Source organism: Agelaius phoeniceus, chromosome 31 (genome assembly GCF_051311805.1).
Source record: "Agelaius phoeniceus isolate bAgePho1 chromosome 31, bAgePho1.hap1, whole genome shotgun sequence".
In the NCBI taxonomy this organism is placed as follows: Eukaryota; Metazoa; Chordata; class Aves; order Passeriformes; family Icteridae; genus Agelaius; species Agelaius phoeniceus.
Genome location: NC_135295.1, coordinates 4,787,664 through 4,809,875, shown reverse-complemented (window position 1 = coordinate 4,809,875; position 22,212 = coordinate 4,787,664). Strand labels below are relative to the sequence as shown.

General features: G+C 53.6%; 1 pseudogene; it reads right to left on the bottom strand.

Annotated features, from left to right (window-relative positions):
- Positions 1 to 2,418: 2,418 nt before the first annotated feature.
- LOC129133547 (Fc receptor-like B) lies at positions 2,419 to 21,900 on the bottom strand (annotated as a pseudogene).
- Positions 21,901 to 22,212: the final 312 nt, after the last annotated feature.

Sequence of the window (22,212 nt, the reverse complement as noted above, 5' to 3'; positions counted from 1 at the left end):
GGGATTTTGGGTCATGGGATGGGGATGCTGGGGGAATAGTGGATCCCGTGGGAATGGAGGTCCTGGAAGAATCAAGGTCCTGGGGAAAGGAGGATTTCAGGAGATGGAATGAACTGGAGAGGGTTCCTTGGGAGTAGGCTGCTGGGCCATGGAGATACTGGGCAATGTCAGTGCTGGGATAGGGGTTGCAGAGGGGAGGGACACAAGAAATGGGGGTCCCATGATTTGATTTCCAGGGGAATGGAGGTCACGGGGATGGGCAGTGGCTTGGTGAGCCCGTGGTTCACAGCTCCTTCCCTGGGTGCCTCAGATTTTGGGGTGACCCAGGGCCCAGTCCTGCCCCCACAAGGTGCTGGCAGCCCGGGGGTCACTCCAGACAGAGTCTGAGGTGCTCTGGGTCTGTGTCCCCCCAGCCCCCAGGGACTTTTCCCTCTCTTTATTTCCATTTCCATCATTTTACCCCTCAATTTCATAAGTCCCCAGTTTGTGCCCTGATGATCCTGGTGGGCACCAGAGCAGGGAAGGGGTTGGGGGAAGCCCAGGGTGGGGGAAGCAGGGGTGAGGGGTCTGCAGGGAGGGCTGGGGAGGCTGTGGGGGATGGGGGTGTCCAACTGTGCCCTCCCCAACACTTTCACTTTCTCTCTGCTGCAGAAAATGGAAGAGGCCGTTTGTGCTGAGTGTCACACGGGGGGGAGAGGGGGGGCAGGTTCTGTTCTGGGGGGGCACATCCAGGGGGCTCCTGTCCTGTGAGGATCCTTTCCCAGGGGGGACACATGCTGGGCAAGGGGCTCCTGTCCTGGGGGATGACAGCTCCAGAGGGGTCCAGACTTCTCCATTCTTGATCCTCCCCTGCAGGATCTGAGCCAGCAAGAGCAGCTGGGGAATGGAGCCCCAGGCAGGAAGAAGACACAAACTCCTGCTCCTTGAAGCCAGTGGCCATCCAAGACTGGGGCCCAGCCATGGCCCAGCCCCACTGCACAGGGATGGCCATTGCCCAGCCCTGCTCTGCCCAGCCCCAGGTGGCAGCCAGCACCTGAGGGTCCCCTCTGCCCCCTTGGCTTTGATTCTGGCAGCTTTAGAGCTGCTGCAGAGGTGAGAATTCTGTGGGGGAAAAAGGCCCTGCCTGTGGTTTGCTCAGCCCTGCAAGAAGCACAAACCCCAATGGGAGCCCAAGCAGTGGCTCTGGGAGGGCCTTTGATGGTTTTCAGAGCAGGGCGGGCTGGAAACCACCCCTGCAGGGGCAGCTGAGAGGGAACCAGTCTGGAAATGCAGCAATTGATCACTTTGTCCCTGTCCCCAAGGGTCTGGGAGAGCCCCAGAACTACTGCCAATCCCACACCAAGCTGCTCAACAACCTGACCTGGACCCTCCTCCTCCTCCCTGCCTTGCCATGGATGGACAGTGCCCGGATGCCCCGCACCCACCACAGCCGCTCTCTCACTGCCCTCCACACCTGGATGGGGAGAGAAAATTGAATGAAAGGTTCCTGGATTGAGACAAGGACTAGGAGAGATCACTCATCAAATCCTGTCACGGGCAAAACTGCCTCGGAATTAGAGATATGAATTGAATTTATTGCTGACAAAATCAGAACAGGATAAGGAGAAGTCAAATAAACCCTTCCATACACCTTCTCCCTGTTATGAATAACTATGTAGTCATTGGCTTTCACTATTATATTGGTTTTTCCAAATTATTTTGGTATAATATAGTTTGTAATCACTTTTTAACTGCTTTTGATACACTACAATTTTTGTCAGCCTTTTACCCTAATCTATGTGTACAATATATATTTTAGTGTGATAAATATGTTATAGTTTAGGCTTTCAAAAAATATCAAGATAGAGACAATGTGCCGTGTGTTATAACATTAACTGTGGTAGAAGTAGCTAATGCCTTTATTTGTGTGACTAACTGACAATGGTGAGAATAACTCAGATAAATTTGTGAAATCGCTAATGTTGATTTAATGTACTGGTGGAGGGTCTCACCTGTATGAGAAGAACACATTGAAAAGTAGCAAGTAAATAAACATCAAAAGGAAGAATGCAAAGAGGAATTTACCACTGACCCTTCATTTATCAAGAACTGTCAAACCACAGAACAGGGGGGACCTTGTGAGGACATAAACTATATAAACTTAATCTGCAGTATGGCATGGACTTTATGAAAATGAATCAAGGGTCAAACCAAGTGAAAGAATTCCCAGAACATGTAAACTGGAAAGAATGTTTGAATATGTATAACTCTCCTGAGTATGTATTTGCCAACAGAATGAAAAGGTATGTAGGAAGAATTCATATAGTTACTCCTGTGCCTCTGATAGTTGCCAAGCACCCAGCCCACAGTTTACTGTCCCTTTTATCCCTTATTAAACATTTACAAATTTTAAAGAGTGAGCCTTGCTTCTCACACTGTTTAACCAAAAAACTGCATTTTGGGTACAATAAGAGGGAAAAAACGACATGTGCCCCCCTCGCTCTTGGAGGAGAATGAGGAGCCCTGTGGGGTGCTGTAAAGAGGAAGAAGGGACCTCTGAGGGGAATTGATGCCCCCAGTACCTCCCAGTGCCCCCAGTGTCACAGCACATTCTCGTAGTCACGGGGGTCCCACTGTCCCTCGTGGGGTCCCGACAGCTCCATGTTGGTCACTTGTGGATCCCGAAGTGGGGCAGGGCTGGGGGACACCCGTGGGGGTCATGAGAGTGACACCAGTTGTGGGGACCTGGGTGGGGGGTGACACCTGTGGGTGACGGTCCCAGTGTAACCAACTGTACTCATCCCCTGCCCACTTGGTGCCCATAACGTGGGTGTTGAGAACAGCCCCCTCCTCCATGGGGGGTCTTGTGGGGATAAGGGGGGGGGGAGTATGGGTGATGTCTGGGGAGGGGGAAAGGGGAGTCCCAGTCCAAGCCCCCCACTCACCTGTCCTGGAGCTTCCTGATGGCTGCAAGAAAAGGGGAGGGGGTGACCGAGGGGACCCCAGCACCCCTGAACCTTCCTGGGACCTCAGCAGCTACAATGACCCATGCAGCTCTCAAATCTCCACTGCATCCCTGATTCCCTTACCTCTGCTACCACTCTGGGGGCTTCCCATCATTTCAGGACCCCCATCCCCCCCATTGTCACCCACCCCGGTGGTGCCACCAGTGACAGCCCCCGATGACAGCCAGGAGCAGGAGCAGGAACAGGAGGGTCCTGCCGACATTCACAGCCACTGCTGGGGACAGAGGGGACACATTGGGGTCACCCAGAACCCTGAGGCTCCTGAACACCCAGTGACCCCATGGGACCCCACCTGTGACCCAGGGTGAGCCAGGTGACACCTCCAGTGCCAGCTCAGGGCTGAATGCCCGGAACATGTGGTGCCCGTCCTGTCCCAGCTGGTTGGAGGCCACGCACTGGTAGGTGCCTGAATGTCCCACATCGATGTCCCTGAGCTCCAGGAGGGGACTCCGGGCCACCTCCTGTCCATTGTGCAGCCAGGTAAAGGTGACAGGTTCTGAGTCCATCTGCACTGAGCAGCGCAGGGTCACGTTGTCACCTGCGCTGATCTGGCATGACAGGGGACCGGGGTTGATGGTGGCATTGGCCACAGGCACTGCAGGGAAAGAGACAGGGCTGAGGCCACAGAGAAGGGTTGGCAGCCGATGTGGGGGGATAGGGACGAGGGGGATGGGTGTGGTGGGAGATGTCAGGGATGGGGTCACAACAGGGAGGGTTGAGGGGATACAGAGCACAGGTGGGGGACAGAAGAAACGTGTCAGGGGGACATGGAGGTACAAAGGCAGGGGGACCCGAGGAGGCTGTGGGGGCTCCACGAGCCCATCCCCACACTCACTGCACACCGTGACACGGAGCCAGTTGCTGCTATTCTGCATGGCCCCCCCTAGGAGCGCACCTGGCAGCTGTAATTCCCTGAGTGGGAGACCCCCAGGGCGGGCACCAGCAGCTGCAGGGACCCCTGCGGGCCCCCCACCACCTGCCCATCCCGGTAGAACACGTGCAGGAGGGGGGCTCGAGCCCGCAGGGGGATGGGGGTGCTGAGGCAGCTGAGAGTCAGGGGGGACCCCTGGGTGGGCTTGGGGGGACCCTCCAGCACCAGCACCAAGAAGAGCTCAGGGAAGGAGAGGGGAGGTGAGGACTGTGACTCTGAGTCCACTGGGAAGTGGCTTTTGGGGTGTCAGGATATTGGAGTTCAAGCCATGGGGGTGCTGACCATGCACTGTCACTGTCACTGCTGCTGACCGTGACATAAAGGACCTCACCAAGCCCTCGCAGCAGTTGCTGCCACTATGGTTCAGCTGCAGAGGGGACAGGGACAGCTGGCCATAGAGGGGCCACCCCAGATCCTTCTCATCCCAGTGAAATCGCACCCTGGTGACCAGGCAGTCCCACCAGCCCTGGCAGCGCAGTGTCACTGTGTTCCCCTCCAGCAGTGCCCGTGCTGGCACCTTCAGCACCAGATCATCTAATGGACTGGAGGGTCCCATCTCACTGAGAGGCTCGAGACAGGTCCAATACAGGTCCCCATGGCCCTGGGGACATCTGGGTGCACTGGGATGAACTGGGATGTCCCTATGGGCAGGGCAAAGGCTCTTGCCACACGACAGGTGTGAGGTCACCCACGGCGTAGAGCCCACCCAGACCTGTCAGGGGGCACCCTGATCATTTAAGAGCCCCCCCTCATCATCTGAGACCATCATGGGGGGCTGAACCCAGTGCCGGGTCTGTCACACATATAGGTGCCACTTGCAGTGACACTGTGGCCATTGTCCTCTCTCATCTGTCCCCACAGCCACCCCATGGCTGCGGTCACCTCATGTTCTGGCTCTGCTGGCATTGGGGACCTCAGGGGACCCCACTGCCCCCCTGTGCCCCCTCCCCTATTCATCCCAGAAGTGTCAGGCCCGTGCTCAGGGCACTCACCCCACAGGAGCAGCGCCACCTTCCCGGCCATCCCGGTGTCCCCAGCCATGTGCACTGGCTGTCACTCGCTGCTGTGGCCACTGCTCCCCTGGTTGGCGGCTCTTTGGATGAAGGGGAAGGGAGCGAGGTCACGTCCATCCCCATGTGTAGGTGGCCCTTGGTGGGGGCAGGGTGGCCACAAGCTGGGCACATGAAGGAGAGGTCCCCCCTGCCCCCTTGGCTTTGATTCTGGCAGCTTTAGAGCTGCTTCAGAAGTGAGAATTCTGTGGGGGAAAAAGGCCCCCACAGAGGCCAGTGGTTTGCTCAGCCCTGCAAGAAGCACAAAACCCCAAAGGGAGCCCAACTTTTTTTGTCTTTGGTGTAGTTCTTGGGCTCTCTCTCTCCTTTGGGGACAGTGAGAAAAGGATCAATTGCTGCATTTCCAGACTGGTTGCCTCTCAGCTGCCCCTGCAGGGGAGGTTTCCAACTAGTCCTGCTCTGAAAACCATCAAAGGCCCTCACAGAGCCCCTCCTTAGGCTCCCTTTGGGTCAAGGGGGCAGGGGGGACCCTCAGGTGCTGGCTGCCACCTGGGGCTGGGCAGAGCAGGGCTGGGCAATGGCCATCCCTGTGCAGTGGGGCTGGGCCATGGCTGGGCCCCACCCTTGCATTGACAGGGGTCCCCAGGATGTGCCACCCCTGGGACAGGCACCCGGCCAGGAATGTGCAGGGACATTTCCAGAACTGCCACCACCTGGGACAGGACCCGCCATGCCAGGGTGGGTCACCCCCTGGGACAGGATCCTCCCAGGACAGGAGCCTCTGGATGTGCCCCCCCAGGACAGAACCCCACCCTTTCCCATCTAACTCTCAGCACAAACGGCCTCTTCCTTCTTGTCCAGGAAAAAGAAAGTGAAAATGATGGGGGGGGACAGCCAGACAGCCCCATCCCCCAAAGCCTCCTCACCCTTCCCTGCACCCCCCACAGCACATTTTCTGCCTCCCCTGTCTCCCCCCAACCCGTTCCCTGCTCAAGTGCTTCCCAGGATTGCTGAGCCAGGAACCAGGGGTAAGGGTACATGGCACAAAAGTGAAGAAAATAAGGAAAAAAGAGAAATAAAGAGAGGAAAAAATCCAGGGCAGGGGAGGGCACAGGAGCACCAGTACTGCAGGTCCCACCCCTGCCAGCGCCGCGGACCCTGTCGGTCCCTGCAGCCCCTCCCGCTGTCGCCCCTCCAGCAGAGCCTGTGGGGGCTCCAGCCGCGGCAGCCCCGCCTTCACCAGCCGTGCCGGTGGAGGAGGTTGAAGCTGAGAACCGCGATCAGCAAGCGGCACCACCCCTACTGGCCCCCCCGGTGGTTCTGCTGACCTTCTGCCGGCACGATCCAAGTTCAAGATGATGCTGAAAACGGCGCTGAGCCCGTGGGACCGTCTTCGGAGCTGCCCGCGGTCCCGCCGCCCCCAGTGGCAGCTGCCGCGGCACCTGCGACCAGCCTGGCTTCCCCCCGGAGTTTTTCGGGCTGTCCTGGGGCTGGCCCTGCAGAGAGAGCTGGGACAGGGAAGGGGGCGTCAGCCTGTCCTTCTGTGGAGGAGGCACGGCCTGACAGCTGAGTGTGGGCGCAGCCCGGCTGCCTGCTTTCAAACTCAGCGTTTTTCGCGGGCCGGCTCTCGTTTGGTAGGGAGCTTCCAACCCCCAACGGGAAGCTCCTGACCAAAGTTCCCTGCCGTCCCTTGCGCACCCCAACAGCGAGGGGGAGGTGGGTCCCGAAAGTTCTGCCTCTGGTCCCCAGCCTAGACGGGGTTGGGGTGGTACCGAGGGGCTGGAAGCAGGAACACCTTTTGCATTTGCATTGCAGAGGCAGGAGGAACAGCAGAAAGCGACCATTGCTCACTTGCTGTGGGGACAAAACACCCCCCGAACCGGGGTGGTGGTCCCTGGGAAAGCTTCTCTTCCCACAAGTGCTGGTATGTACCGGTAGTCCAGGGAGAGGGAAGCGTTTGGTCACTGCTGCCCAGGAATTGGCAGCAGGGTGCTGGGTTGTGAGAACACAGAGCCCGCCTCGCGGGCTGGGCCTGGGCCGTTTGGCTCGGTTCCCTGGGCCAGGGTCACCGCCTGGCCGGCTGTTGGGTTGGGGGGCTTTGCTTCCCCTGTCAGGACCTGGGCCACCGTTCTGTGGGCCAGGTCTGGGGTTCCTGATCCTTCCACGAGGGCCAGACCCCCTCAGGGCCTGAGAGGCTCCTCTCTGGTGGTGCTCTTTCTGGAAAATAAAAAAAAAAAAAAATAAAAGGAGTTGAAAGAGCTAGTAGCAGCTCAAAAGCATTGAAGAGCCAAAAATTAGCCTCAGCCCAAGTGGTTCAAAAAAGGGCTGTGGCCAAGACATTCCAGAAATTTTCTCAAAATTGTTTGAGAACTGTCAATGGATGTTTGATAATCATTGATGATTTTCTTTAGCAGTATTTTGTTTCAAGATTCTGAAAGCCTGTTTCAGGACCAAAAGGGACTTTCAGAGATGTCAAAGAGGAACATCTTCAGTCCATGGACTTTGTCCTGAAACTCAGCTGTCTGGACTTGGAGCAATGAACTTTCTTTGCATTGTTTTTGCATTTTCTTATATTGTAAGATTGTTTTAAGTGATATGATAAGAGTTTTATGTTCTACAGGTGAAGAATTTCCCTGATCATTCCACATCAGCACTGGATTGAGATTTGGATTGGCAACAGATAACCTGTCAAGTGTTTGTTCTCACTTCTGCATGAGCCCAGCAGAGAAAATTACAAACAATTTTCTTTTAATTTAACTAAAATAAAAAAGAGTGATATGTCACAGACAACTTTTATGAAAAATCCTTTCCTTAGGATTTTTCCTCCTGAGAAGCTGAGAGGCCTCAGGAACAAAATGTAAAAAGTGATTATCTGCTGCTGTGGAATGCAACAGGTGGAACTTTGATTGGCCCATGTTGAATGTTTGTAATTAATGGCCAATCACAGCCCAGCTGGCTCAGGCTCTCTCTCTGAGCCACAAACCTTTGTTATTATTCCTTCCTATTCTATTCTTACCTAGCCTTCTGATGAAATCTTTTCTTCTATTCTTTTAGTATACTTTTAATGTAATATATATAATAAAATAATAAATCAAGCCTTCTGAAACATGGAGTCAAATCCTCATCTCTTCCCTCAACCTGAGACCCCTGTGAACACCGTCACATCCCTCCTCCTTCCTGTCTCAAACCTGCAGCCCTTTGGAATGTCCTGAGAAGAATATTTGGATTCTTGCTCGGCTGCCAGACAAGAGGGAAAAGTGAGGGAATACAGAGCAGTGGCTCTGCCTGTGGCCATGGTGGGGCTGTAGGGAGTGACCATGTCTGGATTCCAGGTGTTCCCAGAGCTGCTGCATCCCTGCCCTCCTCACCGGCACAGGGAATAGACAGGGCTCTGCCCCGCCCCTGCCCCGCCCCTTCCAGGGTCCCCCTCCACTTCCCGGAGCTGGGGGGGCCTTACCCTGGCAACGCTCAGTCCCGACACATCGCGACAGTGGCTTCGGACACGCTGCCACAGTCGGTTCGGACACCCCGTGACCGTCCCGGCACTCGCAGCGCGATGGCAGCTGGGCCCCTTCCCAGTGCTCCAGGACCACCATTGCGGTCCCTTCTTTCCGCAGACCCCACCGCAGGGTCTCTGCTCCCCCCTGTCCCGGGGTCTCCCCTCCACCATTTCGCTCCCTCCACGCTCGGGGCTCCCCAGTGGTGTCCCGGTCCCTCCATCCCGGCCCCTCCCACCCGCTGCCCCCCGGCCCCTCCGGCCGCGCCCCCCGACAGCCCCGGGGCCGGCACCGGCAGAGGCTGCCGAGCTCCTGCAGGATGAGACGTTCCTGGGGCAGTGCCGGCTGAGCGGGGCCCGGCTCCCTCACGCCGCCCTTGCCTGCAGCACTCGGGCTCCAGCAGCCCCAGGCTGCTCCTTCATGATGTGCCGACCGCTCCTGGAGTGCTGCCCTTTGTCTGGAACGAGCCTGGGAACACCCAAATCATCCCTGGGACCTCCTGTGAGGCTAGGATGAGCCTGAGCCGTGAGGGCTGTCAGTGTGTCACAACCCCATGGGTGTCACTGCTTCGTCCCAAAATCTGGGGGAAGCAGGAATGGTAAGTGGTGCCCCACCATGATCCAGCCCCATGGGCCTCACCTGAGCACTTTACGATATTCATGGTGCTCCTGCTCCACCTGCATGGCCAGGTGCTGTTCCCATGGGTCACCTGTTCCAGCCGCTCCCACCTCAGCTGTTGCTCCAGCTTGGGCTTCCCAGCCGGACAGCAGGAAGCAGCAGCCACATGGCACAGGCACTGAATCATCCCCAGCAGCAGCAAAAACCTTGCTGGCAGTAAAGAAAGCTCCTTGTTGGCAGACCTGGGTACATCCGACCTCCAAATGTTACCCAATGCTGCCTTGTGTAGCCAAAAATCCCCAGGAAAGGCAGCAAAGCTGTGTGTTTGTGCACAGGGATGCTTTAGGAGCAACAGCTGAACTTCAGGAACACTTCAGGAACCCTAATTGCAACACCTCTTTAAGGGTCTGCAGCTCCCAGAGCGGAACTGGGGCATTGGCCCAACCACCTCCTGTTTCACCCCATTTTCACCCGCCCAAGGCACTGCTCCCAGCCTGGGCTGTCCCTGTGCTCCAGCTGCAGCTGCAGAGCACTCAGGGCAGTGGCTCTGCTCTCCTACTCCTCCTCCCCCTGTGGCTGCTGTGTCGGGACCTGCAGTGGCCCAGGAAGAGCAGGAGCTCCAAACATGCTCTGGAGCCCATTCAGGGGCCCGGGCAGACTCAGCAGCAGCACCAGCTTTCCTCAACATCTCAGGGTGATTCAACATTCCCAGAGCTGGTGTGTCAGGGCTGAAGGAGGAAAATTAAGTGAAAGGCTGAGGGTTTGCAGGAATTGGGGTTTAAAGCCACCAGAGGTGCTGCTGTGGACCCAAGACCTGCCTGGGGTCAGGTGCCGCTTTCCTTCCATTCGGGATCATACAGAGTGGTTGCAGGTGTTGTGCAGGGCGTGTGCCTGGCCCCGGGACACTGCTACGCTGCCAGTGGGCACTGGGATCCAACCTGCTGCCTTGGCAGCTTCTGCCCGCTGCCGGTGGTGGTGCCGGGACCGATTGGTGGCCGTGAGTTTGCAAAAGGAGCGATTTCCCCTCCTCCCTCCCGGCCGAGGCCGCCATGGCCCCTGAGGGGATGGAGCTGGAGCGGGGCGCCCCCTGCTGGCCGGGAGTGCTCCGTGCAGCGCCCCCTGCTGGCCGCGGTTATAACTGCCACAAAAACCAACAGCGCTGAGCGGGAGGGAAAGTTCTGGGTTTCTGTTGTTTGTTCTGTTCTGGTTTATAAATTTCCTAGAAAAGAGCTGTTATTTCTTTCCATATATTTTGGCCTGGAAGACAAAAAATTTTTGAAATTAAAAAAAGTTTTAGAGATGGGTCTTCTTTCCATTCTAGGAAGGTTCCCACTTTCTTTGGCAGACATTTCTCATTTAAATGAGATGCCAGCTCCTGAGTTCCAGTGTGGATGGGACAGACACTCTAGAGAGAAGACACAGTCAGGGACATGGCCACCTTATGCTCTGCCTTTTAAGGCAGTAAGCCCACCAAGGACCCTCTCCCCAGCTGGCACTTCTGGTCACCCAGCCACTCAGGAGCTGGCTTTGGCAGAGTGTCACACTGTCCCCAATGTGCCATGGCTGACAGACTGATGGACAGAAGGGGCCCTGTCTCACCAAAGCAAGGCCTGACCCACCCCTGCCACACACAGCTGTTCCAAAATGTCTCCAGACATCAAAACTTTTCCTTTCTCTGACACCCCACCCTGTGCCATGGTCTGATCCTGACTGCCCTGGAAAAGGGGGAGGCTCCAGAACCCCTACAGGGCCTTTCTGGCATCCTGGTGTTGGGAACATGGCAGAGGAGGGCTTTGGGACAGGAAACAAGAGAATCCAGAGCCTCCTGAAAGCCACTTTGGCCACCAGAGAAGGAAGGTCCAGGGCCCTGCCAGTTCCTCTGGTGGAGAAACGTGCTGAGGGAAACATCTGGGGTTTGTTCCTTGTTGTGACTTTTCCTGGAAATCAGTCCTTGAGTGACCATTTGGACTCTCAACCTTGTTGTGGTTGCTGTTGGTTTCATTCTCTGTGGTTGCTGTTTCAGGAAATTGTTCTTCTCTCAGCCCTTTGGAATCTTTGTACCTCAATGGGGTGCAGGAGGGGCAGTTTTTAGTGGCAGCACAGACACGAGTGGGTGCCCATGGGTGGGGACCTCCTGTGCCCCCCAGTTCCCCCCAGTGTCACAGCACATTCCTGTAGATGTCACTGGGTTCCCACGGTCGCCCCTGGGGTCCCCGCAGCTCCATGTTGTTCACCTGGGGATCCTGGAGGGTGGTGGCACGGGGGGACGCTGCAAGAGACACGGGCTGTGGGATCTGGGTGGGGTGACACTGGTGGGTGACGCGTCCCTCTGCGTGTGTCCCCCCCGTACTCACCCCCTGCCCTCTTGGTGACCACGACGTGGGTGTACAGCACCTCCCCCTCCTCTGGGTGGCCAGGGTATCTGGGGGGGCCCTGAGGGAAGAAAGGGAATGTGGGGGGGGGGGGGGGGGGGGCAGAATGGGAGGTCTTGGGATTAGGGAAAAAGGAGAGCAGTTGGTTTGAGCCTCCCACTCACCTTTCCTGCTGCTTCCTGGCAGCTTCAAACCTAGGAAGGGATGGGTGACTGTGGGGTCCCAAGGCCCTGAACCTTATCAGGATTCCTAAAATCCCATGGCACCCCCAAGCATCCCCGAAGCCCCCCAGAATTCATGAACCTCTCCAAACCCCCTTACCAAGTCAGCCTCAAGAACCCAAAGCCTGCCAGGGACAGAAAAACCCATCACCGCCAGGGCCCCTGAAAGAACCCCCAACATCCATGCAGGACCTTCCAGAACCTCACCATACTCTACAGGACCCCCAGACAAGGTCACAATTTTGGGGCTGGGGTGCTTCCCTATTGCTCCCCAACTCTGAGGGCCTCAGGAGCTCCCTGGGAGCCCCATCCACCCACTGTCACCCACCGACATGGTGCCACCAGTGCCAGGCCACAATGACACCCACGAGCAGGAGCAGGAACAAAAGGGCCCCACTGACCCCTGCGGCCACTGCAAGAAACAGAGGGGGACACATCAGAGTCACCCATCACCCCAGGGGTGCTGCACCCTATAGTGACCCCGTGTAAACCCACCTATGTCCCTGTGTGTACCTTTGTCCCACAGTGTCACGTCCAGGGCCAGCTCAGGGCTTAGTGCCCAGAATACGCGATGCCCATCCTGTCCCATTTGGTTAGTGGCCATGCACTGGTAGGTGCCCGAATGTCCCACATCGATGTCCCTGAGTAACAGCCTCTCTGATTTGGCCTTATCATAAAGCAGAGCAATAGGGCTCAGGAGCTCAGTCCCTGGGTAGGGACCGGGTGCCCGAAGCTGGCTTGCTCATGCCAACGCCGTGGGGCTACCATCTAGCAAGCATGGTGATTATCAGCTCTATAGTGATTGCAAGCTCTTAGGATTTCAGCTCTGCTTGCTAGGTAGTGGTGCCCTGGGCTGGAGGCTGCAGCAGACGGAGAGAGAGGAGAAGGAGAAGGCGCAGGCTGTTCCACGAAGATGGCTTTATTTGGGGAGGTCCGTGAAGGGTCTCTGCTCTTCTTCTTTCTCCCCTAATGGGGTACAGTATGCTTCTTTTATAGGGTTGGAAAGGATCCAAGCTTGACCAATGGTAAGGGGTTAACATGACATTGCCTTATAGGGTTACAGAGATAGGTTAAGGGTGGAGGACAGGGAAACAGGAATTTTCTTTTGCTGTTTCAGCATTCCTATTGTTCAGATTCTTCATGGTGCTTTTCCTAAATCTATGGGGTTTACTACAACTCCACTTTCTGTTTTTACAAAAAAGGCATTCGCTATAGCTCTTTTGACAGTGAACAAGGCACGAGAACATAGCTAACTCAATAACAACTACAAGGAGAATCAACAACATTCCCTTAACCAAGGATGCAGCCCATCCTGTTAATCCCCATTGCCCGAAAAGTTCATTGACCCAGTCTGGGATTCTTTCTACTTTCAAGTCCTTCACGAGATCTTTCAGTTTCTGGATGTTCGCATGGATGGATTCTGAGCGTGAAGAGAGGTTGAAGCAGCACATCCCTTCGAAGTCTTCACAGCCGTGTCCATGGGCAAGTAGCAGGAAGTCAATTGCTGCTCGATTTTGGAGCGAAGCCTGTCTTGTGGTTTCTTCTTCCTTTAAGAGATCACTCAAGGCTGCAGATGTACTGTTAGCTTGTTTACTGAGCCAGCACCCAAGGTGATTGATTTCACCGAGGGCTTTAGCTGCAGCTACCCAGGGTAAAAACAGGGAGACAGCAATCTTTTTTGGTTTGTTCCAATCATATAATTTAGGATCATAATTTTCATCAAATTCAGTGTAGGACCTTTTTTGTCGTTTTGATTCGCTTTCTTTTTTCCAATTATGTAACAGGGTGATGTTTGGAGTAAGGGTGGAAAGTTTTCCAAGGGTACAGGGACCTCCCTGGAGACGGGAGGGGATCCCAGTCCATACTCTGTCACCACAGATGAGAAACATTCCCTTGGGTAATACTTTGAGATGGAGAGAGGACACAGAAATCACACGAGCCATGTAATTGCACCAATCGTGAGAGTTATAGGCTTTGTTAATTGGTGATATCTCTTTTCGATATGTGTTTTTGTTCTGGTCAATTTCTGGCCAATTGTTTTTTGGACCTCTAAAGTAAAATTTGACACAGTATGTGGCCTTGGAGGATCCCAACAGATCCAATTCTTGGGGTTCCTCTCGAGCATCTGGCAGAATTTTTGTCCACTCGTCCTAAGTATCAGCCACATTGGGTCTCTTACCTGTGGTGCGGAGAAGCTCTGAGTTATAGACAGGCCAGTCATCTGCTACAAAGGGAATTCCTACTAGACATGTGGAAAGTGGGTTATCAATGCTTCCCATGGACAAGCACATGTTGTCCAGTTTTAATTTTTTTGCTAAGGTTACCCAAACATTATGGCTGGGCTGTGGGCTAATCCAGCCGAAGGCACGCGATACAGTGAAGAACATCCAGGCAGCAATGAGGACAGTAGCAACATAGATATTTTTCATCTTTGGGCAGGAATAGGGCTTCTGATAGGGAATATAAGCAGAATTTGTTATCTTTATGATGAGAGGGTTTTCTGCCTTGTTCTTTTCTGTGTTCCCCTCCTCTCCCCCTTTTTCTTTTAATTTCTAAGCTACACTAAGGGAGGAGGAGTGGGTAGAAGGTTAAGGGGTTTTAAAAGGTTAGGGAGGGGGAATAACAGGGTTTTTTTTTTTTCTTTTTTCTTTCTTTAAATACAAAAAAAAACCAGTGTAACAACATATAGTTCAGAGAACATTTTGTGTTAAGGCTATCTATGGTCTGATGCAGCAGACTGTTGTTTAGCTATCAGTTTTGTCTGCTGTCTTGTAATGGGGTGGTCTGTTCTTGTGTTTGTGGGTATGCGGCGACGTCTTCATCTCCAGGCAGAGCTGGTTTGGTTTTGAGGTGGTCTTGTGTTTGCCTCTGGAGAGTTCTTGTCCCCGTTTGCAGGAGGAGTGTTCGCAGTGCCTAAGTAAGGCTTTATGTTTTTTCCTGGGTACCACCTCGGACCGGCAGGTAGTAGCACGCATGCATATCCTCTACCCCAGGTAATCAACTGATGAGGCCCAGAAATTTGGTGTGTTTCAGGGTCCTTCACGAGCACAGGTGGTTTCTCGGTGAGCTTTGCTTGGGTGGTATTTGCAAAGTGGCGAAGGATTGGTGGGTCAGGCTCTGATGCTGTACAGTTCAGGAAGTTGATGACGTAGAGAGCCTTGCAAAGTCTTTCCACTGGAGATGTGATTCTCGTGTCTCTGTTCTGTTGCTCAAGGACTCTTTTGAGGCTTTGATGTGTCCTTTCCACGATGGATTATCCTGTGGGGTTTACAGGTATGCCGGTCTTGTGTGCTATTCCCCATTCATTGAAGAACTCCTTTACCTTGCAGGAAGTGTAGGCTGGTCCATTATCTGTTTTAATCTCTTTTGGTACACCCAGGGTGGCAAAAGCGAGGAGAAAGTGTTTTATTGTGTGCATGGTATTTTCTCCTGCATGTGATGATGCAAATACTGCTCCTGAAAATGTGTCAACCGATACATGCACGTATTTTGATCTTCCAAAATGTGCGAAGTGAGTTACATCTGTCTGCCACAGCTGGCAGCTATTCAGACCTCGGGGATTGACTCCCATCCCCATGGATGGTATCTGATAGTTCTGCCAGTTCGGACACGTAGCGACGATAGCCTTTGCCTGATCCTTTGAGAGCTTAAACATTCTCATAAGGGCAGGTATATTTTGATGAAAAAACGCGTGTGACAACTTTGCCTGGGCAAAGATGTTAGGAACATTAGCAGTTTCTGCTGCCATTGCTAATGCATCCGCTTTTCTGTTGCCTTCTGCAACAAAACCTGGGAGGTCTGTGTGTGACCTCACATGCATTATATGGTAAGGTTGCTTTCTGTGGGAGATTAGGTATATTAATTTAGAGAGCAGTTGGCACAACTTTGTATTAGAGACCTCTTTGAGAAGAGCATGTTCTGCTCACATCGCTATCCCAGCAACATAAGCTGAATCTGTAACCAGATTGAAAGGCTCGTTTTTAAACTTTTCAAAGGCTCTGACAACAGCTGCTAATTCTGCATTCTGTGGAGATCCCTCCACTATTTGTATGTCAGAGTACCAATCTTGTGTTTGAGGGTCTCTCCATGTAACCACCGACTTGTGGGAAGACCCTGAGCCATCTGTAAAGAGGGTTAGAGCCTTGAGAGGTTTTCTACTTTGGATTTGTTTTGGAATCAAACGGAAGGTTACATCAGGGTTAAAAAGTTTGTGTTTTGGGATCCTAACTGAAATTTGGCCCATGTAGCTATCCAGGGCAAACTGGAGGCTTTCATTGGTCTGGATCAAATCCTCAAAGTCTGTAAGTTATTGGTAAGTGTACGCATTTGAACTCACAACCTGAAAGAGAGCGAAGGCAAGTCCTAGCCTTTTTTATTAAATGTGCTATGACCTCCTGGTAGGTGGTGAGTGTCTTTGTGGGCTGGCTGTTTGTAAAGACCCATTCTGGAAAATCAGTCCATGGAATCGAGGTGCTTTTCCCAGGATGATGAACTGGAAAGGCAGGCTGGGCTCGAAGCGATGGGCTTTGCGTGAAGACAGGGCTTCCTGGACTTTGGTGATGGCACCTCTGGCTTCTTCTGTGAGAGTGCAGGGAGAGTCCAGGTCCTTAGGTCCGCGAAGAAGGTTGAACAAGGGAGCAAGGTCCTCTGTTGTAATTCCTAGCAGTGGACGTACCCAGTTGATGGATCCGCAAAGGCTGTGTAAGTCCCTGAGGGTTTTTGGGTCGTCATTTATGGTGATCTGCTGAGGTACGATGGTTCTTTCCCGGATCTGGACTCCAAGGTAAGTCCATGGCTTGGTGTACTGGATTTTGTCCTCTCGAATCTCCATTCCTGCCTTTTCTATGGTTTCAATAGTCTTTTTAACTGTTTTGTCCAAGTAAGCTTTGTCTGAAGCACACACCAGGATGTCATCCATATAGTGATGGATGATAGCATCGGGGAATGATTTCCGAATGGGAGACAGGATGTGAGCTACGTACCACTGGCAAATAGTGGGGCTGTTTTTCAGGCTTTGAGGAAGATAACGCCAATGATATCTTTTTCACGGGGTCTCCTTGTTAAGAGAGGGAATGGAAAAAGCAAACCGTGGAGCATCCTCAGGGTGCAGAGGAATGCTGAAGAAACAGTCCTTAATGTCTATGATAGCAAGTGTCCAGTCTCTAGGCAGCGTCGATGGGGAGGGCAGGCCAGGCTGGAGGGGGCCCATGTCCTCGATGACCTCGTTGATTCTGCGAAGGTCGTGGAGGAGCCTCCACCTGTTTGTCCCAGGTTTTGGTAGAACGAAGACTGGAGAGTTCCAAGGGCTGTTGGACTCCACTATGTGGCCTTTCGTGAGCTGTTCTTCCACAAGGGTGTTTAGGTTGCACAGTTTGGCTTTATTGAGGGGCCACTGTTCAATCCAGAGTGGCTTGTGACTTTTCCAGGTGAGACGAGGTGTTTCTGGCAGCGCACTTAGCTCAGTGGCCCCAGTTAGAAATCCTGAGTGGGAATACGTAGGGAAGCTCCCCACTGGGATAGAACGTCTCTGCCCCAAAGGGTGATGGGGGCCCTTACCACAAATGGACGAATGGTTGCCAGCTTGCCTTCAGGCCCTTCCACGAGGATGTTGTTCTTGCTTCTCATGGACACTGTGGCTCCACCAATCCCTGAAATCATGCCTGCAACAGGTTGTAGATCCCAGTGTGCTGGCCATTCTGAGCGGGCAATGATGGTCACATCAGCACCGGTGTCCAGCATCCCTGGTAGGTGGGTCTTGCCTTTGCAGGTGAGGCCGCACTCGATGGTAGGCTTGGATGGTCCCACGACTTGTGCCCACATAGCTGTAGGGTTGAGAGGAATCTGTTCCCTGTGATCCTTTGGGAGTAAAAAGGCTTGTGCTATTGGAGTTCCCTTTGAAAGAAAAAATGGTGAGTCTATGCAGTACACCTGGACGAGAATCTCTTGTCCTGGCTGCACTGTCAGCACTTCTGGAACAACAAAGATCTCCTTTGGGCTATTAAGAGAGTCACCTATAATTAAAATGTGCGAAGGACCACCTTTTGGCCCATATTTGCCTGTGGGAACACGGTGAATATTCTCATTAATAAAGTCAATGGACAAAGCAGTTACCAGTTGACAGCGGGTTCCCATCTGGGTTGCCCCATGGGTTGGATCCTCTTCTTGTGGTCCGGAACGTCCTGGGATGGTGCGGGGTTGGGTCTGGGTGGCCTTGGATTTGTTGTCAGCGCCCGGGGCTCGACTGGGCTGCGCAAGAAGTTTCCCAAATGCTGCTGGTAGCGCTGCTGATTCTGGGGTCTTTGGTAATTGTTACGGTGGTATCGGGGGTGTGATCTCTCTGGGCAGTCCTTTATATAATGTCCAAGATCCCCACAGTGATAGCATTTAGCTTGGTCTTTAGAAGCTATTACTGCATATGTACCAGAAACTCCATCAGCAATACCTTTAGCAACTGCTTGGGCCACTGTATTTTCAGTGGACATGTGGCGTGTACAGCATTCCAGCATTTGCTCTATGGTGGGGTCTGTATCCATGGGTAGAGACCTCAAAATGGCTTTGCATTTTTCATTTGAGTTACACAAGGCAAGTTTACATAAGAGTTCCTTCTTTGCCTCTGTGCTCTCTATCTGTTTCTCCAGAGCATCTCTAAGTCTGTCCACAAATTTGATAAAACTTTCATCTATCTCTTGTTTAATAGTAGAAAAATGCATTGTTGGCATTGACTCATCATGCACGAGAAGTAAAGAGGTTTTTGCTGCGAGAGCGATGTCCTGCAGTGCCTCTTTATTCAAGGTTTCCAATTGGTCTGCTGGTTTCTGTAAGTCACCTTCACCAGCTAGTTGGGCTACCGTAAAATTCGTCTTATTAGCATCCGCAGAATATGAATCTGATAATGTTTTTAAATGTCTTTTCCAATGCCTGTCCCATAACAAATATTCTGCTGGGGACAGGAGGCAGTGTGAAATATTTTTTATATTGTGGGGAAGTAAGACATGTGCTGAGAACATGGCTTCTAAGAAATTTCTAAAAATATGTGAGCTTTGCCCATGTTCTTTGGCTATATTTCTTAATTGCACTAGTTCCTTGTTCGAGTTAGCTTTCCACGTCTTTATAGCGGACTCGCCACCATTCCGTCCTTGCTTATATTCTACTGGGAAAGCATTAATTTTCTGTGCCAGCTCCCAATCTCCAGCCTTTGTCGCTTCTAATTTAATAAGAGCCCATGGATCCGTGTGGATCGTATCAGAATCAGATTCACTGCAAGAGCTCTGGTCCTCTGAGGAGGACTGAGGGAGGGTTGCTATCTGTGACTTGCGCTTTTTTCGTTTAGAAGCGTTTTTCAAAGGTTTCAGTGGCTGGGGGGGGAGACATGGCATGACCCGGCTAGGGGGAGGTGCCAATGGAGCTGGGATGGCAGCACAGCACGCACAGGACCGGGTGGGGGGGGTAGCACCGTGGGGGGTGTCTGGGATTGGGCTTGTGTGAGATGTCCCTGCTGTGGCAGGCAGGGAGCAGGGGGAGGGGGCGGGGATGGACACGGGCTCGGGAGCGGCGGGGGTGAGGCTCGGGGAGCCCTCGGGAGGGGCCGGGCCGGTTGGAGCCGGGGCGGGGGGAGTGGGGGCGGCGGGCGCAGCGGCGGGAGGGACGGTGGGGGACACCAGCGCGGGGGTGGGGGGGGCCGCAGCGGAGGGGGGCAGAGCCGACGCAGGGGTGGAGGGGGCGGCAGAGGCAGGAAAAGGGACCCCCGGGACTGGAAGCAAGGAGAAAGCCAAGCCAGGGGTAGGGGGGATGTGTGGAATTATAGATAAGACAGGATCCGCGGAGTTGGGCAGCGCAGGCCCCACAGGGGTGGAGGATGTGGGGGGGGGAACTGGGGTGGGCAGCGTAACCTCTGCTTTAGGAGTAACGGAGGCGAGGGGGACTTTAGGAACGAAGGGGTGGTGTGAGATATGCAAGTGACATTCCTCTGAGTCCTTATCAATCTCATTAGTATTTGAAGAGGAAGTGTCTGTTAAGCCCTGCAAGATTTTTTCTCTGTTAAATCTTTCAACGGTTTTAGTTACTATATGGAATAAAGGCAAATAGTTAGTTACAGAGAAATCCTGGTTTGTTTGGGAGATACATATTGTGTTCCCGATCACATCCCAAAATGAATTTTCAATGACTGCTTTCTTATCAGTATCAGGGTATTGCGAAATAATCCAAGTTACAAATTTTTTAAGGTTAGTTTTTGAGAGCTTGCCTTTAGAAAAGGAGAAGTTGTTAGCAGATAAGATTTCTAAAATAGTTGAATATATCTCTCTCTCGGTTTTACTTAGTTTTAATGTACTAAAAATTGTACCCATGTTAATGGTTAGCCCTTCCAGCAGAAAAAACATGAAAAAAAAGAAAAAAAACGAAAAAAAAAGTTTTAGAGCCCCGAAGTTATGCGCGCAATATTAGCTAATACTTACAGATTCTGGGGTCCAAGATCTGTGAAAGGGGTCTGCTGTCGTCAGTTCTACTCGGAATTTTCTCTCGTTCAGATGTAAGTTTTGAGTGTCGAACTGACCATCCTGGGGAAAGGATTTTCTAAAACGAAAAGACCCTTCACAGAAGTAGCGGCTTCCCAAACAGGCAATCACAGAAAACCCTGGGGGGGGCTTCGTTGCTCAACCGATGGATGTCGCCTCTGGGGGAGTCCATTGTCCGAAGTTGTTGGGACGCCACTTAATAAAGCCTCATTCGGCCTTAACATAAAGCAGAGCAATAGGGCTCAGGAGCTCAGTGCCTGAGTACGGACTGGGTGCCCAAAGCTAGCTCGCTCATGCCAAGGCCGCGGGGCTACCATCTAGCAAGCATGGTGATTATCAGCTCTATAGTGATTACAAGCTCTCAGGATTTCAGCTCTGCTTGCTAGGTAGTGGTGCCCTGGGCTGGAGGCTGCAGCAGACGGAGAGAGAGGAGAAGGAGAAGGCGCAGGCTGTTCCATGAAGATGGCTTTATTTGGGGAGGTCCGTGAAGGGTCTCTGCTCTTCTTCTTTCTCCCCTAATGGGGTACAGCATGCTTCTTCTATAGGGTTGGAAAGGATCCAAGCTTGACCAATGGGTAAGGGGTTAACATGACATTGCCTTATAGGGTTACAGAGGTAGGTTAAGGGGTGGAGGACAGGAAAACAGGAATTTTCTTTTGCTGTTTCAGCATTCCTATTGTTCATATCCTCCATGGTGCTTTTCCAAAATCTACGGGGTTTACTACAAATTCCCACATGGTTTCCCCAACACTAGGATAATCTGGGATGTCCCCATAGCAGGAGACAGGCTCTGGTTACAGCAGGAGGTGAACCATGGAGTGGAGCCCACTGAGAGCCCTCAGGGTCCCCTGGGTGCCAGGCTGGGGACACCCAAACGCCTCTCAATGTCTGAGACAGTCACAGGGGGACAGAGACCAATGCCAGGTCTGTCACATGTGTACGTGCCACTCTTGGTGACAGTGAGGTGTTCAGGTACCTCCTGCCCCCAGCGCTGCCCATCCTTGTACCAGGTGGTGGCACCGGCGATCCCCGAGCCCTGGCAGGTCAGTGTCACCCAGTCCCACAGCACCGCCGGCCTCCAGGGGGGCTCCACCAGGAGCTGGGTGGTCTGGGCACCTGTGGGTGACAGGGGACACCAGCCTGCCAGGGCCAGTGTGGGGCTGGGGACAGTGGGGTGGGGCCATGGCATCCCCTGAGGACTCAACAGCGAGGCCGAGGGTCTGGGCTGGAAGGGAGAAGGGACAGGGCTGGGTGGGGGTCATGTGGGCACTGTGGACACCCCATGTTTGCACACGTCACCTCCAGCAGCCCTACAGCACCTGTCCGCACAGCCATAAATCCATGGCCCTGTGCCCATCATCCCATTCCAATGGCACCTGTTCTCCCGGTCCATCCCCACGCAACATGGCCCTTGTCCCTGTCCCTGCATCCCTGTTCCCCTGTCCCTGTCCCCACAGCTACCCAAGCCCCAAGGCTCCTTCTGCTACATCCTTGTTCCCAAATCTCTACCCCCCTGTTCCTGTCCCCACATCCCCGTTCCCCTGTTGCTGGCCCTAAAGCCACTCCCCAACTCTGGTCACACTGGGCTCCATGCCCTGCTCTGGCTCTGCTGGCATTGGGGACCTCAGGGGATCCCGCAGCCCCCCTGTGTCCCCTCCCCTCCCCATCCCCGGGGTGTCAGGCCCGTCCCCGGGGCACTCACCCCACAGGAGCAGCGCCACCTTCCCGGCCATCCCGGTGTCCCCAGCCATGTGCACTGGCTGTCACTCGCTGCTGTGGCCACCGCTCCCCTGGCTGGCAGCTCTTTGGATGAAGGGGAAGGAAGCGAGGTCACATCTGTCCCCATGTGTAGGTGGCCCTTGGTGGGGGCAGGGTGGGGACGCTGTGGGACATGGGGGGGATGCTGGGACATGGTGGGGACATGGTGTTGCCAGAATCTGGGGTCTAAGGCTGTGTAGGGAGCCAGGGATGGGTGTCCAGGGGAATGGGGTGCCCAGGGATGGGGTCCCAGGGAAATGGGGGTCCCAAGGGTTGGGTGGACTCAG